This window comes from Panthera onca, chromosome A1, assembly GCF_046562875.1.
Source record: "Panthera onca isolate mPanOnc1 chromosome A1, mPanOnc1 haplotype 2, whole genome shotgun sequence".
NCBI classification, from domain to species: domain Eukaryota; kingdom Metazoa; phylum Chordata; class Mammalia; order Carnivora; family Felidae; genus Panthera; species Panthera onca.
Window position 1 is genome coordinate 142,943,811 of NC_138339.1, and position 19,061 is coordinate 142,962,871.

General features: G+C 37.9%; 1 non-coding gene across 1 annotated transcript; it reads right to left on the bottom strand.

Annotated features, from left to right (window-relative positions):
• Positions 1-1,777: 1,777 nt before the first annotated feature.
• LOC132682556 (U6 spliceosomal RNA) lies at positions 1,778-1,884 on the bottom strand. Its single transcript, XR_009611738.1, has one exon. It is a non-coding gene; the product is annotated as a U6 spliceosomal RNA (small nuclear RNA).
• Between the last annotated feature and the right edge of the window lie 17,177 nt (positions 1,885-19,061).

Sequence of the window (19,061 nt, forward strand, 5' to 3'; positions counted from 1 at the left end):
CAAACAAAACCCAAACAGAGCCAAAGGAAGGAAATAATAAAGATTAGAGCAGAAATAAATGATACAATAATTAAACAAAACAAAACAAAACAAAACAGATCAATGAAATCAGGAGCTGGTTCTTTGGAAAGCTCAACAAAATTGACAAACCAGTAGCCAGACTCACTTAAAAAAGAAAAAGGACGCCAATAAAAAAAATCACTAATAACTAATGAAAGAGGAGAAATAACAACAAACACCAGTGAAATACAAACAGCCATATGATAGTATTATGAAAACCTATATGCCCACAAATTAGAAAATTTAGAAGAAATGGATTAAAATCCTGGAAACTCCTGAAAACATATAACCTATCAACTCTAATGCAGGAAAAAACAGAAATTTTGAACAGACTAATTACCAACAATTAAATTGAATCAGTAATAAAAAAATCTCCCCCAAACAAAAGTTCAGGACCAAACAATTTCACAGGTGAATTCCACCAAACATTTCAAAAAGAGAAGATTCCAAAAAATAGAAGAGGACAAAAAAATTCCAAATTCATTCTACGAGGCCATTATCACCCTCATACCAAAACTATATAAAGACACCACACAATAAAAGAGAACTAAAGACCAAGATTTCTCATGAATATAGATGCAAAAATTTTCAACAAAATATTAGCAAACTGAATCCAACAATACATTAAAAACATCATATACCACAATCAAGTGTGGTTTATCCATAGGATGCAAGTGTGGTTCAATATTCGCAAAACAATAAACATGATACATCACATTAATAAGAGAAAGGATAAGTATTATATGATCATTTCAACAGATGCAGAAAAAGCATTTGACAAAGTACAATATCCATGCATGATAAAAACTCTTTGCGAAGTAGTTCTAGTGGAAATATACCTCAACATAATAAAGAAGGCCTTACATGAAAAACCCACAGCCAACATGATACTCAACGGAAAAAACCTGGGACCTTGTCCTCTAATGTCAAGAACAGGACAAGAATGTCCACTCTCACCACTGTTATTCAACATAGGATTCAATGTCCTATCCACAGCAATTAGACAACATAAAGAAATAAAAGGCATCCAAACTAGTAAGGAAGAAGTCAAACTCTAACTATTTTCAGATGACATGATTCTACATATAGAAAACACTAAAGATTCCAACAAAAACTACTAGAACTGATAAATGAATTCAGCAAAGTCACAGGATACAAAATCAACATACACAAATCCATTGCATTCCTATATACCAATAATGAAGCAGCAGAAAGAGAAATTAAGAAATCAGTCCCATTTACAAATGCACCCAAAACAATAAAATATCTAGGAATAAATTTAACCAAGGAGGTGAAAGACCTGTACTCTGAAAACTACACAACACTGATGAAAGAAATTCAAGAGGACACAAACAAATGGAAAGACATTCCACACTCATGGATGGGAAAAACAAATATTGTTAAAATGCCAATACTACCCAAAGCAATCCACACATTTAATGGAATCCCTAGCTAACTATCAAGAGCATTTTCATAGAAATGTAGTAAATAATCCTAAAATTTGTGTGGAACTACAACAACAAAAAAACCCTCAAATACTAAAGCAACCTTGAAAAAGAAAAATGTGAAGGTATCACAATTCCAAATTTCAAGTTATATTACAAAGCAGTAATAATTAAGACAGTATGGTATTGGCATAAAAATTAGACGCATAGATCAAAGGAATGCAACAGAAACTCCAGAAATAACCTCACAATGACATGGTTAATTACTCTTCATCTCATCTCATCTCATTAAGTCTCTTCATCTCATCCTTGAGCAGGGGCTATGCGTATATTCTCTGTACCATTCCAATTTTAGCATATGTGCTGCTGAAGTGAGCACATCTTTGACAGTCTCTTCAACAAATGGTGTTGGGAAAATGGGACAGCTAAATGCAAAAGAATGAACTTGAACCACTTTCTTTTCACCATACATAAAAGTAAACTCAAAATGGAGACCTGAAACCAGAGACATCCTTGAAGAGAGCACAAGCAGTAATTTTCTGGTATCTGTCACAGCAACATTTTTCCAGATATGTCTCCTGAGGCAAAGGAAATAAAAACAAAAATGGACTGCATCAAAATAAAAAGCTTCTGTACAGCAAAGGAAACAAGCAACAAAACTAAAAGGCAACCTATAGAAGGAAAGAAGATATTTGCAAATGACCTATCTGATAAAGGGTTAATATCCAAAATATATAAGGAAATGATTGAACTCAACACCCAAGAAACAATCCAATTAAAAAATGGGAAGAATACATGATCAGACATTTCTCCATAGAAGACATGCAGATGGCCAACAGACATAAGAACATCAACATCACTCATGATCAGGGAAATGCAAACCAAAACTACGAGGTATCACTTCACACCTATCAGAATGGCTAAAATAAAAAACACAAGAAACAAGTGTTGGTGAGGAGGTGGAGAAAAGAGCACTTGTGCACTGTTGGTGGGAATACAAATTGGTGCAGCCACTCTGGAAAACAGTATGGAAGTTCTTCAAAAAATTCAAAATAGAACCACATTATGATCTAGTAATCCCACTACTGGGTATTTACTCCAAAAATACAAAAACACTACTTCAAAGGGATATATACACCCCTATATTAGTTGCAGTATTATGTATAATAGCCAAATTATGTAAAGAGCCCAAGTGCCCATTGACTGATGAATGGATAAAGAAGATGTGGCATGTATACAATGGACTATTATTCAGCGGCAAAAGGAATGAAATCTTACCATTTGTAACAACACGAATGGAGCTAGAATAATGCTAAGAAAGTCAGTCCATCACAGAAAGACAAATACCATATGATTTCACTCATATGTGGAATTTAAGAAATGAAACAAGTGAGCAAAGGAAAAAAAAGAGAGAGAGAGAAAGACAAACCAAGAAACAGACCCTTAACTCTAGAGAACTGATGATTACCAGAGGGGCGGTGGGTGGTAGATGGCTGAAATAGGTGATGGGGATTTAAGAGGACACTTATCATGATGAAAACAAGAATAATGAAAAAAAAAGAAAAGTAATTACAGGATACATTTATTTAAAACTAATAATTCCCCGGGCACCTGGGTGGCTCAGTCGGTTGAGTGTCTGACTTTGGCTCAGGTCACAGTTCGTGGGTTTGAGCCCCGTGGCAGGCTCTGTGCTGACAGCTCAGAGCCTGGAGCCTGCTTCGGATTCTGTGTCTCCCTCTCTCACTGCCCCTCCCCTCACTCATGCTCTGTCTCTGTCTCTCAAATGTAAATAAATATTTAAAAAAATAAGAAAAACCCCCAAACTAGTAATCCCCATGAGTCACATGGATGGTTCAGTCAGTCACCACCCCTAGATTTTGGCTCAGGTCAGGATCTCTAGGTCCTGACATTGAGCCCTGCATCAATCTCCACCCTGAGCCTGGAGACTGCTTGAGACTCTCTCCCTCCCTCTCCCTTTGCCTCTCCCCAGCCTGCACATGCAGCACACATGCACTCTGTCTACTAAATATAAAAAAATAAAATTTTAAAATTAAAAAATTCCCGAAGACACCTGATACATATTTTATATGTGGATTTGGCTTTTATTTGGACTCAATAACGTACATACAAAAGTGATTTCTTTTTAAAAACATTTTTTAACCTTTATTTATTTTTGAGAGAGCACAAGCAGGGTAGGAACAGAGAGAGAGAGGAAGACACAGAATCCAAAGCAGGCTCCAGGCTCCGAGCTGTCAGCACAGAGCCCGACACGGGGCTCAAACCTATCAACTGCTAGATCATGACCTGAGCCGAAGTCGGATGCTTAACCGACTGAGCCACCCAGGCGCCCCAAAAGTGATTTCTAATGTTAAAAAAGTTGACACACAATTAACCTTATGTTTCTGGAGGTGGATTAGATCTAGTAAAATTATGATCTATGTCCCGTATTAATTTTCTATTTCTATGAACAAATTATGTCTAATTCAGCACTTTAGCAGAATACCTACATAGGAGCTCACAGTTCTGGAGGTCACATATCTGGGCTTGAGGTGGCTGGTCTATTGCTCAGGATCTTATAGGTGAAAATTAGGTGTCAGCTGACTTGTGCTCCTTCACGGAGACTATGGGAAAGAATCTGCTTCCCAATTCATTGAGGTTGTAGGCAGAATCAGTGTTCTGTGATTTGAGGCTTGGGGTCCCATTTTCCCACTGGCTTTTGGCTGGGGGTTGCTGTCAGATCATAGATGGTCCTTGCATTTCTTACCACCTGCTTCCTGCTCCAGCCCACATCTTCAAAGCTTCAAAGCCAGAAACAGAGTCTACCTTCACAAACCTCATCACTGGAGTGACATAGCATACGGGGTGCACCCACACTCAAGGTGGAAGAGATTATACAGGGATATGCGTCACTGGAGATCATCTCAGAATGTGCCCTACAACAGTGAGTCACATAGGCAGGGCATTGGAACAAAATAATTATTTTTTGTGGTTAAATTAGGGAGAAGTTCATTCAATGCTCTCCTCGTGCTCTGTAAGAATGCTAGGGGTGAATCATGGCTAACAAGATTCCTTTGCTGTGGGTCAGTCATAGAGGAAGCTTAAACTCACTGCTTTCATCGTTCAGGGAAGAAGATGGGTCGCACATAAAAAGAAGCTGAAGATAATTCACGTAGAAGATAATTTCCGTATGTAGATGGAATTAGGAAAATACAAAATCACTGTCTTTTGGGTTTACTCTCTCTTTCTGATTCTTTCAATTCTCTTTCTCTGCAGTCTTCTGAGGCACTGAGTCTGGCTTCCTGGGCTGCAACATCTCGTTCAAAAGGATCTGTCTTTTACAGAATCATCTACAACTAACCCAATGGTAATTAGCTAATCACTAAAATCGGGTTAAGGAGAGATTATGTCTGCCAAAATAAATGTGTTTTAATACAAGCCTTTAACAACTTCATCAGGACACACTAATTTCTTATAATGGCAATGGTGATGATGGAGTTGGTGGTGTTCTATGTAGCTTGGAACCGGATTTATTAAATAAGCTAGACTCAGCATGATGCAAGAAGGAAGCAACATAATTACTTTTTACAACTGCTATTTTTAATCAGCTCTGTGGGGCATACCTTTCCTCCCAGAATGAAATATAAGACAGTCTCATTACTTTTTTTGATGTCCTCAAATAATATATTAATGGTCTCTATTTTTGAAGTAACAAAAATTCTTCCAGTCCCATGTATAACAACTCCAAACTACTTTTCATTTTAAAACTTCTCTTTTGAGTTTTCAGACGACTGTTGGTTAATTCCAGTTCTAGTTATTCATTGCTGCATAACTTATTATTTTAAAACTGATCTGAATCAACTATTTTATTTTGCTCACTACGAATTTGGAAAGGATTTGGCTGGGCAGTTTTTAATTCTGGCTACATACTGTGTGCCCAGCTATGACTATTATAAAGGGTGCCTATATGTGGCCATTCCTTGTGGCTTGAAGAAACAGTTGAAGAAACAATTGTTTGGGGTTCAAGGATCCCCAAAAATTGAATGTCCCAGAAGAAAGCTGGACACTGGATTGCATTTGTAACTTCAGCTAGGAAATCATATAACCTTACCTCTGCCAAACCCTTCTGATCAAAGGAGTCAGTCATCAGCCATTCAAATTCAAAAAGAAGGGTGGGAGCATCCGGGTGGCTCAGTTGGTTAAGTGTCTGACACTTGATATTGGCTCCCGTCATGGTTTCACAGTTCGAGGATCAAGGCCCATGTCAGGATCTATGCTGACAGCACAGAGCCTGCTTGCGATTCCCTCTTTCCCTTCTCTGTCTGCCCCTCCCCTGCTTGCATGCACTCTCACTCTGTCTCAAAATAAATAAACACACATTAAAAACAAAACAAAACACAAAAGGAGGGAATATCCTGCTTCTTGACTGAAGAATGTCAGAAAGATTTGCGTCCATAGACTGAACCACCGTAGCTCCCTTCTACAAGGCCGATATCTTCCCCACAAGAATCCCAGACTTTGTTACCATGTCTGTGGAAGATCAGTGGGCTTTCCATGCAAAAAATAAAATACCTGCTACCACCTCTCAATAACACACACAAAATTTCTTTTCTATCTTCTGAGGAAGCCATTGCATCCAAGGTGGGTACATCTTACTTTCTCTTCAAAAAGAGTTTAAATGTTTGGCCGGTGAGGAGAGAAAGACCCGTATGAGCTTCAGCAGGCAAAAGAAAAGGCTGTTAACCATGTGGGCTTCCTAATGCCAGGGGCTCCTTTAGAGCCAACATCTTAACTGAGCCTTAGATGTGCTTTCAAGAGGGTTTAAACATTTTATTTGGTTCCTGCATTAATATAAAAGGCATTTGTGTGAGGTCATGTAGTGTAACAAGCGACTTATTATATTGGAGCTTTATGTGAAGTTAGAATAAGCCTGAATATTCATACCATTTATTTCTTTTCTGAAAATCCAATAAAGACTCTGCACAAGGTTGAAAACAGCAAATAACCAAACAGCGCTTCACAGGCCCAGTCTGTACGGCACCCTAGAGATAGAGAACATCCGCCAAGGAGACTCCACAGTTTATGCTAGTGATCACATTAGCCACTGGAGGCAAAAAGTCATCCCTATTTTAGAACCCTTGGTTTAGAAGAGTTTGGCATTAATAAAGAAAAGACTATGTACACAAGAATTATTTTTCAAACACTAACGTATCTAGAAAACGTATCGTTTATTATGCACGAACTATGAAGGGATTCCTAAAAAGGAATTCCCAGCAAGCAATCTTAAAATGCTTGCAACGTAATGGAAAACACGTCCAAGTTAAATGGCAAAACTTCCCCCCCCCCCCCCCCCCCGGGGTTTCTAACGTCCTATTAACCATGTGATGTTGGATATGCACGGGTAATTTTTAAGGCTGCAACTTGTAGTAAGGTTTGTATAAGAGAGATACGTGTGATTCTATCTTCCGGAGATTTGACTTTGGAGCAGAGCACGCCAAACGATACCAAACGATAGCTCGTAAAACGGAATGCTACCGCGGATGGCCATGGACCCGAAGAGGGTCACCGTTCTCATCCAGCCGGCAGATCCGATCATCATGTGTCTTATTTTCTAAGTGTGTCAGAACTCAGAACAAATTCCTATCTAGCAGTTCCCTGACAGCTCCAGGAGAGGCCCAGTTGGGAGATCCATTTGGAAGGAGTAAGGAAGTCCGTAGCTGTGGCTGCTGGGAAGCAGGTATGTATCACTTTTATTAACTTCGACCCCTTTTTAAAAGCTAATGGACAGTCTCGCATCATGGTATGCAGTATTCAGAGCTATGAAAAAAAAAAAAAAAATACTGCAGCCCAATATAAACATGCCTGAATCCTTTATTTCACACACAGCATTTTGTTGCAGAGAGATAGCAGGTAAGAAAGAAAGGTTCTGTCTGCTGAGAGAAGGAAAGACACGATCCCCAAAGAGGAATTGCTTACAATTGTTTTGTTCATCTGGAAAGTTCCAATCTAAAGCAATGTTGTGGTAGAGTGATTTGGGTCTAAGGGATAAAATATACAAAGGAGAAGAAAAAGGAGGGAGCTCTAAAAAATTTTTTTTGAGACTGAGAGACAGATAATGGAACTGAAATAAGATACAAGTGGAAGAGGTACTAATTCACAAGATAAAGGTGTGAGAATTAGGGAGAATGCAAACATCTTTTTAGAAATCTATTCTGACATGAAATCGGGAGACATGCATAAGGCTGTATGTTTCAACTGCATTTTGTTTCCGAGTACAGTAAGTAGAACTCACCTAACTGCTACATTTTAATTGTCCTACGGGGCTTACTTAAATGAATAGCTAGGCATATCTCCTACATTAACTCCCAGCAATTCCTTTATAAATAAAAGCTTATAAATTACCTGGGGCTGCTTCAAAAGTATTTGTATACTCTTAAGGTTCTTAGAGATTTCCCAAGTGGTCTGCTTACATACCATGATTTTTTTTTTTTTAGAACATATCTTTCCTTCAGAATCAGCATAAAAAAATCTGGTTTGGCTTATCTGTCCGAATTATTATGAGTGATATATAATGGGGATCTTATGAATTGTATATAATTTCAATCACTTGATGTTAACGCATTATCATCATTAGCCTGGAATAGTAAAAGAAGTTTAAGAGTCAACTTTTTATGAGTATATTGGAACTGGGTGGTGTGTGTGTGTGGGGGGGAGGTTTGGTCTCCCATGCATGTATGCATGGGAGGTGGCATAAGAGGTGTCTGTTACGTTTAATATTTTAGCAACATATATTAGTCTTTTTACAGGAGGGCAGACTTTCCTTCATTATAATATTGTCTGATTCTTCTTTTCAACTTGTGTTTTACATTATTTGGATTTTTCAAGTGGCCTCTACATACGAAAAGTGCAAGACAATGTAGCAGGTGTGAATTTGGAATCATAAAATTCAAGTGTTCAAATATGTAACTTCCTTTTATGTCTCTAACAGAAATAAACTTTGATCTGGTTTACTCATTTATGCTTGGAAGGCATCTACTGTAACAGGATACCACAGACAATGTGGCTTATAAACGAGAGAAATCTATTTCTCACAGTCCTGGGGTCTGGAAGTCTGGAAACATGGTGCTAGTATAATTGAGTTCTAGGGAGGATCCTCTTCTGGGTTGCAGACTGCTGACTTCTCCCTGAGTCCTCACATGGCAGAGAGGGCAGGGGAACTGTCTGGGGTCTGTTTTATAATGTCACGAATTCCATTCATGAGGGAGCTGCCTTCATGACAGTCACCTTCCAAAGGCTCCACCTCCAAATACCATCACACTGGGGACTGAGTTTCAACATAGAGTTTTAGGGGGACATAAAAATTCAGTCTATGCCAGAGAGGAAATTTACCCTTGTATAACCAAGATAACAGTCATTTTTAGTTTAAAGCCCATCTGTGGCAGTAAATATATGATCAAGTAAGGGTTGTCTCCTCACTATCCCTTCTTATCCCTGGATGACAATAGCAGAGAGCTAGAGTGTATATGTTGCATATTGTCATGGCAGAGATACACCTCCATTGACCTCTGTTGAGAGAGATTTCTGCACAGGACCTGGTTGTATCTGAGCACCTAATGCCTGCATCTGTTTCCATTATGACCTCCAACTTTTAGATCACACATTTTGTTCTATTCTTGTTTCTACACCCTTACTTAACATGGCCACATTTCCAGTAAACATTGCTTTATAAAGAGACTTTATAAACAGTCCACTTTCCTCTGTGTATGATTCAACATCCTTGAATATTCTAATTAGAAATATGACTATCCAAGAGGGGTCTATTAACACAGATTCAAAACATGAGCACATCACTTTTTTTTTTTTTTTTTTTTTTTTTTGGGACAGAGAGAGACAGAGCATGAACGGGGGAGGGGCAGAGAGAGAGGGAGACACAGAATCGGAAACAGGCTCCAGGCTCCAGGCTCCGAGCCATCAGCCCAGAGCCTGACGCGGGGCTCAAACTCACGGACCGCGAGATCGTGACCTGGCTGAAGTCGGACGCTTAACCGACTGCGCCACCCAGGCGCCCCTCACTTTTTTTTAATTACAGAGGTTCTCATCAAACGTGAAGAAATGCACTTTCTTATAAAAACAGATGGCAACATGCACTAGTAGAAAGGGATGAAGTGATGAACACTCCATCACAATAGATGAAAAATAATGCAATGGCGAAAATAACTAAGGAGGGCAAAACCTCCTGAATGGCAAAGTAAAAAGCTTGGTGGACCCTCTCCCCAACAAAACAACAGTTTAGTTTGCACACATTTTGTTAAATAAAAACAAAATCAAACCCACAATTATTAAAACGTTTCTACAATTTGTCCTAAGGGAAAAAAGCAAAATGGAGAAACATTCATTAAAGAAAACCTGCTAAATTTAAGCAAGAACATGACTGTGGTTTTGAGCGTAGCCTTACCACCACCAACCTTCCTGACTCCACCAGTTCTGTAATGTAATGTAATGTTCTGTAATCCTAAATGTTCTACGATTTTCAGGTGAGGACTAAGAAGATGGGGGACCTCTCTCTCTTGCACACACATTATCCAGTCTGGGGATAATATTTCACCCTTGGAGAAGGAGGATGCTAGGGTTTCTCATCTCCTATTGCTTGTTGCAGAAGGTTCTATTCCAGCCAACTAGGCTGAAAGGATCAGGTCTGTAGCCCCCTATTGCACCCTATGCATAGAACAGAAGATCTACTCTAAATGTGGCAGGGTAAGAATAAAGAGGTCCAAATGTTCCTTCCTCAGATTGCTTCTAGGGTGGAAGGTCTATGCTGGAAGAGTCAAACACAAGACCACAAGGTATCACATCTACCCCATGACCACTCATAGAATGAGGACATCACTTCAGCACAATCAAACCCTGCCTGCCTCCTCAGGTTCCAGTGTAGTAGTTCTGAAGTTCTGCTCAGGGTAAAGGCAGACCATGAGAATTGATGGGGACTGAATTTATTTGAAACAGAACATGGAGAACTACATGTCTAAGAGCATTGGGGATTTGGTGGAGAACAATTAAGAGGAAGCTGGTAACACCACAATACAAATAAAATAATAAGGCAGCCACAAGTTTTCCGAACTAAACAAGAAGAACTAAAGCCACAGTTATCAGAATGAGAAATAATAATGGCTAGAGTAGAAATAAATGAAAAAGAGACTAGAATAACATAGAACGACAAATGCAGCTAGGAGTTCTTGTGTTTTGGTTTTTTTTGGTGTTTTTTTTTGTTTTGTTTTTTTAGGTAAACAAAATTGATAAACCTTTAGCTAGATCTACTAAGAAAAAAAAAAGAAATGACTCAGATAAATAAAAGAATTAATGGAGGTGTTACAACTTATACCATGGAAATACAAAGGATCGTAAGAGACGACTACAGACAAATATACACCAATGAACTGGACAACTCAGAAGAAACATTAATTCCTAGGAACATACAACCTACCAAGACTGAATTATGAAGAAACAGAAAAAGTGATCAGTGCCACAATGAGTAATGAGATTCAATCAGTATTCATAAACCTCCCAACCAAGAAAAGCCTAGGATCAGGTGGCTTCACAGAAGAATTCAAGCAAATACTTACAAAAGAAGTGATGCCAATCCTTTTCAAACGTTTTCCAAAATTTGAAAGTGAAGGAACACTCCCACAATCATTTTGCAAGACCAGCATTACCTTGATACTAAAGCGAAATAAGGATACTACAAGAAGAGAAAACTCCAGGCTAACATCCCTGATGAATACAGATGCAAACATGCTGAGCAAAATACCAGCAAACCAAACTCATCAGCACAAGAAAAGAATCAAACACCATAAAAAAGTGCAATTTATCACTGAGATGCAAGAAAGTTTCAATACTGGCAAATCAATTATTACTGTGGTGTATCACAAGAGAATGAAAAAAAAATCACATGATCATCTGAGCAGATGCAGCAAAAACATTGAACAAAATTCAACATCCTTTCAAGATAGAAACTGTCAACAAAATGAGTGTAGACTGAAAGTAACTCAACATAATAAAGACCATATTTAACAAGTCTACAAGTCACATCACACTCAACAGTAAAAGGTTGAAAATTTCCCCTTTAAGATCTAGAACAAGACAAAGCTACCCAATTTCACTACTCCTGTTCAACATAGTACTAGAAGTCCTAACCAGAGGAATCACACAAGAAAAATAAATAAAACTCATCCAAATCTGGAAGTAATTAGTACAATCATGCCTGTTTGCTGCTGGCATGATCTTGTATGTAGAAAATCCTAAAGACTGTTAGAACTAATCAGTGAATCCAGTTAAGTTCCAGGATACAAAATCAACAGACAAAAATAAGTTGTGTTTTTACCCAAACAATCAACTGTTTAAAGCAGAAATAAAGAAAACATTCTCATCTACAACAGCATCAAAAAGAATAAATTTGGAGCGCCTGGGTGGCTCAGTCGGTTAAGCGTCTGACTTCAGCTCAGGTCATGATCTCATGGTTTGTGAGTTTGAGCCCTGCTTTGGGCTCTGGTGCTGACAACTCCAAGCCTGGAGGCAGCTTCAGATTCTGTGTCTCCCCCTCTCTCTGCCCCTCCCATGTTCATGCTCTGTCTCTCTGTCTCTCAATAACAAATAAACATTTAAAAAAAATTTTAAAAATCCAATAAATTTAACCAAGAAAGTGAAAGATCTATATACCAAAAACTGTAGGACATTGATAAAGAAATTAAAGAAGATACAAATAAGTGGAAAATAGCCCATGTTCATGGATCATAAGAGTGAACATTGTTAAAATGTTCATAGTACCTTCAGCTTTTCTATAGACTCAATGCAATTCCTGTCAAAATTCCATTGGCATTTTTCATACAAATAGATAATACAATCATGGTGAGGATGTAAATACATTAAAACCTTGTCACATTTTCCAGATGGTAAGTAAAGTTGTGCAGCTGTTTTGGAAAACAGTTTGGCAATTTTTCAAAATGTTAAGGATACCGTTAGCACATGACCTAGCAACTATACCACTGTGTACATAAGCAAGACAAATGAAAATATGCATCCATGAAAAAACTTGCACATAAATATTCTCAGGAAAATCAATAGTATCCACTAAGTAGAATATTTAAAACATCCACCAACCGATGAATAAATATATGTGGCATTTCATTCAAGGGAATATTACTCAGCCATAAAAAGGAATGAAATACTGATACACACTACAGTATGGATGAACCTTGAAAACATTACGCTACAGGAAAGAAGGTGGAAGGGTGTGTGGGTTGCTCACTCGATTAAGCTTCCAATTCTCGGTTTCGGCTCAGGTCATGATCTTATGGTTTGTGGGCTTAAGCCCCACAACAGACTCTGCACTGACAGCATGGAACCTGCTTGGGATTCTCTCTCTCTGTCCCTTCCAAGCTCTCTCTCAAAATAAATAAACAAACTTAAAAAAGGAAAAAAAATGGGAAAGAAGATAGACACAAATGGCCACAATTTTTACGACTTTTTATGACTACTTTTATATGAAATATCCAGTATAGGCCGATCTATAGAGACTGAATTTAGACCTAGAGAGAACAGTAGAAATAGAGAATGTCTATCCATAGGTATCTTTTTGAGGGAAAGAAAACATTCTAAAATCAGACAGAGGGGATGCTTGCACAACTGCAAATATATTAAAAATCATTAACTTGTGCTTTTCAAATGGGTGACGTGTATGGTATATAAATTATAATTCAATAATACTGTTAAAATAGTGAGTAAATCAAACATTTGTCGCTAATATTTATGAAAAGTTTTCAAATAGTCATCATTTTTCTTAGAAATGTTTAAGGATTATTTTATTTAAGCTGGACAATATTTACGAGCCAAGTACTAATATCTCCCTCAGTTGGCAGACCAGGGCACTGAGGCTCGTGGCAGTTACATCACTTGCTGAAAGTCACACAGCATTTGTGTGTTCAGGTTGGAAGTCAGACCCAGGCAGTCTGGCTCCAAATTACTTGCCTTAAACCACACACTTCTGCTGTATTATATTGCTGAGAATTTACATTCGTATAATATTCTCATTACTGTTACAGAACTCATATAATTATAGCAAGATTTCTGGGGAAGGTGTTTACTTCCAGCCAAAGCTAATTGGGCAACAATGTAAGCACAATGGGTCCTTCAGGACCTTCTGGACTTTGTAGTTACCTAAAGTATTCTCGTCCTTCTTGCTCTGGTTTAAATCCTACTGACTCTTCAAGGCCGAGCCCAAACTGATCTCTGGGAATCTTTCCCCAACTTCCCAGACCAATGTGGCTTTTCCCTCTCTTGTCTCATAACATTCCTTACATGCCTGTAGTGTGCCCCACTTCCTAATACACTGTCATTATTTGTTTTCATATCTGTTTTTCTCATTACACTGAAATTCTCAAGAGTAGGGGACACTGATACTTGTATTTGCATCCCTAAGTATTGCCGTTAGGAAAATAGCAGGCACCCAATAAACGCTGAATACATTAAAGAAGGAAGGGAGACTACAGAAGAAATCTGTACCTTACTCTTACACAATTTAGGATGAAATCAGAAAAGCACAGGACTCTTGAATAGTGACTAACTTGTGCAGCAGAAAGTCTAGGTGAGGTTAACAGGACCTAAGAACACTTCAGTTCTCCTAGTCAAAATGGTCCTGTTAACCTCACCTAGACTCAAAAACCATCTACTATACATTTAAAACAGAGACTTTGCTTCTGGACAACCTTGTGTGTTTTTTGTTTTTTTGTTTTTTGTAACAATTATCACTTTCTTCCATGATTACTATACAGCCAGGTGTTGATGCTCCCTATTAAAATGTAAACTCAACATGAAGCATGTCAGTATTATCTCTGAGCCAAATCTAAACGTTTGATTTACCAGTTCTATTTTAAAAGTATGTTACTCATTCAAATATAGGTTGAGCATGCCAGGGTTTGATCCCATTGGCACAGCATTTGGAAATGAATATTCCAGACGGTGCGTGGTTTAGTATTTTGAACTAAAGCCTGCTGGTCTGGGAATGTCATTACTTCTATAGAAGTTGATTTACCTGTGTGACTTTTCAATCAGCAACTTATTTTTAAAAATAAATCTAAAAGGGAAAATACTGTTCTTGCCAGGCTGAACAAAACATTTTCTTCCTTTATAGTGTGTAACTGAAAAGATCTGCCAAATACAAATCCTTCTTTCCAACAGTAATGAGAATGTATGACTCAGATATAGTCAAACACATTTTTTTTTGTCTTGGTATCGAAGCCATTTACCTTTACATTAACTCTCAAGTCACTTGAATATCAGTTAGTGGAACCATCAGTCAATTGCCCAACAGCATATTCAATCTGCATTTGCCCCAAAGCATCAGAAGTATCTGAAAGTCATCACATCCCTCAAGTATGCAATGCACATAATTTTCATGGGGGTAGTAGCAGAAATCCATTCCTCCAAATTTAAGTATGATTCTGTGCAAAAAAAAAGCATGAGAGGGTGTGAACATAGAGCTCACCACGTTAATATCTCCACTGGTGCACAAACCAGGCATTTTATTTTTCATTCAAGGTCTACGCTGATGTTTGAAGGTGCAGAATGAATGTGACTTTAAGAATAATCACAAAATTATAGCAGGAGTGTCGAGGTAAGGTCCTCCCGTCCCCAGGTAAGGCTATTATCTAGGCAATGGTTATGTATGTAAGAGATGTGTTAAAGATATTTAGAATTTTTGATTTCAAAGATTTTAAAAGCAGATAAGGGGAGAGGAGAGCAGTATGGCATTGAAAATAAAACAAAAGGGGAAAGAAGGCATGAAATGATGTGGCTTTGAGGCATTTCTGATTGGTGCTTGGCTCACAGAGAAAAGAGATGAGGAAAAGTGGGAGGGAGGAAGTGAATGGAAGAAATTATGTCTAGGGCCCTGTTAAAGAGTCTAGATTTTATTCTTTAGGCATGGTAAAATTAAAAAAAAATAGTCTTTACGTGGAAGAGAAGATTGTATGGTCAGGCATACATTTTATGTAGAACATTCCGGCAATGGTACAGAGCAAGACTGTTAAGAGATAAGACAAAGAAACCAAATGAAAGACAATGAGGGTGTAAGTGTAGAGGAAAGCATGGCGGGGGGGGGGGGGGGGGGGGGGGGGGGGGAAGGGACAGCAGTGTGTGATCTATGGGAGGAAGGATTCCTAGGGGGAGGGTGGATGGTAGGATTTTCACCGGCCCTCTCTGTCTTATCATATTTATGCTAAATAATGGAATCAATCACTTGTCTTCGTACTGTAAATTTTGAAAAAAAAAATGCGACTTCTCACATGATACATTCCTAAATTACTTTGATACATAAAGAACTTTTAAAATCTCCTTTGACATGTTCATTTGTCTAAGACCAAAGGTCTTGACACTGATCAGTGAAATCAATATATCACCAAAACTTAAGGGAGTGATGTTTTAGAGATATATAATCTCCATAATATATAAGCTTGAAGTTCTCACCAAGAAAAAAAAAAAGCAGAAATCTACTTGTTCTGGCATTCTGCTCATGGTTTTCAGCAAAGTGGTCCTCAGATTCTACGCTTGTTTTGGTATAATATTAAAAACCCCGTGAGATACATCAGTATCACCTGCGTCCGCTAATCTTGATTATTATACTGAATTCAAGCCTGTGATTTCCATCATCTTCAATTCATGATATCACTTGCTTTTACTTTAATCATCAACAGAAAGGGGGGTGGTTATAAGATAGTCTTTAGGGTCACTTTTAATTCCATAGTTTAATTTTCAGTATTAAATTCTGACACGTATCATTTGGCAAAGATGTTAAAAGCAAAATTTAAAACAAATTTTGTCTTTCCCTCAAATCAAATTAAGTACATGAACATTTTGTTCTCACCCTGGTGAGAAATATGTTTCTTGAGGATTTTTAGGGTCTAAACAAATGTATGTCTCTTCCCCCTCTTTTTAAAAAGCGTAGGAAGTAAGTAGGCTGAACGTATTCAGACTTACTCTCCTTTGTAATTGGATCCTCAGTCCTAAAGTTGAAGGATTACAGAAACACTGATACGTTGTGCAAAAAAGGAGTATTGAAATTCAGAGTCACTGAAGTTTACTGTCATTCCACCAACCCAAGAGTTAAAAAGAAAAAAATACCAATACCAAAGACGCCACCACTGTGTACGTAAAATATAGTTATGCCATATGTGTGAATTTCCTCGGCAACAGATAAGACTGGCACTTAAAAAGGGTAAGGTGAAATGTTTGAAATGCCACAGAACTGGCCTTGAAGTAATTTTTCAAACATTCAGAATTTTGGATGCTTGTTTTTCTAAATTGGCCTTGAGAGACTTCCTTTTGCAAACTAGACCCATGGAAAGTTTCAATTTTTAGAGTCACCTTCTAAGTTACACATATGCAAAAATAATCAAAGTACAGGGACAGCATTTTCTTTTCATCACTGTGTAACTTAAAAAAAAACACAGCAATGTGCGTTTGGCTCACACACCATGAAAACTTTCATCTTTTACTGGAATCTGTTAGATCAGAAGGATAATTTTACAGAAAGATGTGAATGAATGGAAACATGCGATCAAACACTGAGTTGGCTCTTTTTCTCTTCTTTTTTTTTTTTTTTGTGAGGTCACTTTATTAAAAAGAAAAAAAAATAGGTGTGCTTCAAACCACCATAAGTGAAGCAAAGGACCCCTCATATATGTTTAAAACTGGTAGAAATGAGTGAGAAAATCAAAACAATTCACATTTATGAACTAAGGGGAGGGTGCATACACTCTTGGACATTTAATTTGAATGTATGAGGTAGAAAGATTTATTTTCCAATTATTAGTTTATTTTAGTGTTCTCTAGTGTGTTTTGAAGTACAAATGGTATTTGTTCAGCTTCCCGGCAGCTCCCATGTTCCATTAGGAAAAGCAAGATAAGCAAAGAATAGAACCTCAGTCAGTGTCAGGCAGAGTAACAGAAGCATTTTAATAAATGGGATGTTTCTTCTTGGTTTGGTTTCTTTTGATATTTGGTTTTGTTTGATCCCTTAAAATGTCATATCTGCTGTGATGTGGTCATTTGGTGCCGTGTCGAATTGAATAAAGTACTCTGCTACCTGAATTGAAAGAAGTAAACATCTATGAAAATAAGTCATCAAGATAGAAAAAAGTAAGTTTTTCTTTAAAAATCAAGATGAGTACTTCATTTACTATGAAGGTAATCGACCTGTGGTCAGTTTTGCCAAGTCAAGGAGTACGTTTTATATAGAACAGTATACATTTGTGTCATAGACATGTAAATCATGAACATAATGACATGATGATTCACCTTTAATGTGGTGCTACAGAAATGATCAGTGCTGAGTTTAAAAATACCATTTTAATGACCTGACCTTTTTAAGGAATTAAATGTTTCAAATAAGCCCTTTAAAAATAATTGACTATATCCTTGGATTCTAAAATAATGTCCACTATATGTTTAATAGAATGTATTTAATAGAAATCATTCTAAAATCTAAATGCCCATACTACTGTTCAATAAAATCCAATTTCCCTCCTTATCGTGAGCACATAGCTAGACTACGTTACTCAGCCCTTCTGGAGATTCAGTGTGGCTACTGATCTTAGTTCCAGAGGGTGAAGTTTTTCTTTTCATTTTTAAAATTTATTTTTGAGAGAGAGAGAGAGAGAGAGAGAGAGAGCGAGCACAAGTTGGGGAAGGGCAGAGAGAGAGGGAGACATAGAATCCAAAGCAGGCTCCAGGATTTGAGCCATCAGCACAGAGCCTGATGCAGAGCTTGAACTCAGGAGCCATGAGATCATGACCTAAGCCAAAGTCGGACACCCAACAGACTGAGGTACCCTGGTGCCCCTAGAGGGTGAAGATTTTAAGATCTACTTCAAACAACCCATGCCCCTTTGAACTCTTCCATTCTGGCTGAAAGAAAGAGGAGCCAGTAACTTTGGAAGTCAGCTTTGTAAATGGTACAGGCTCTGCCAGTAGGTGTTCCAAACCAATTGCATGGAGGAGGATCCTCCTAACACCCTACGTTCCTGCCTAAAGCTTTTACATGAGCATGGAACAGACTTCTACTGTGTTTGGACCATTATATATCTTGGAGTAAACTTGTTACTATATTGAGAATATCCTAAGGAATACATCATCTTTATCAAGAAAAAAAAATCCTAGGGGCACAAGGGAAGCTCAGTCGGTTAAGCATCTGATTTTGGCTCAGGTCATGATCTCACAATGTGTGAGTTTGAGCCCTGTATCGGGCACTCTACTGGAGCCCCTTTCAGATCCTCTGTCCCCTTCTCACTCTCTCTCTCTCTGCCCCTCCCCTACTCGTTCTCTCTCTCTGTCTGTCTCTCTCTAACTCTCAAAATAAGTAAACAAACTTAAAAAAAGAAAAGAAAAAAATCCTAAATACAACATTTTTTTTTGGAAATTTATTTGGAAATCCTAAATACAACATTTTTTTTTTTAATTGAGGTCCAGATCAAGTACTTTTACAAAATGGCCTAATTCTCACTCACTCTC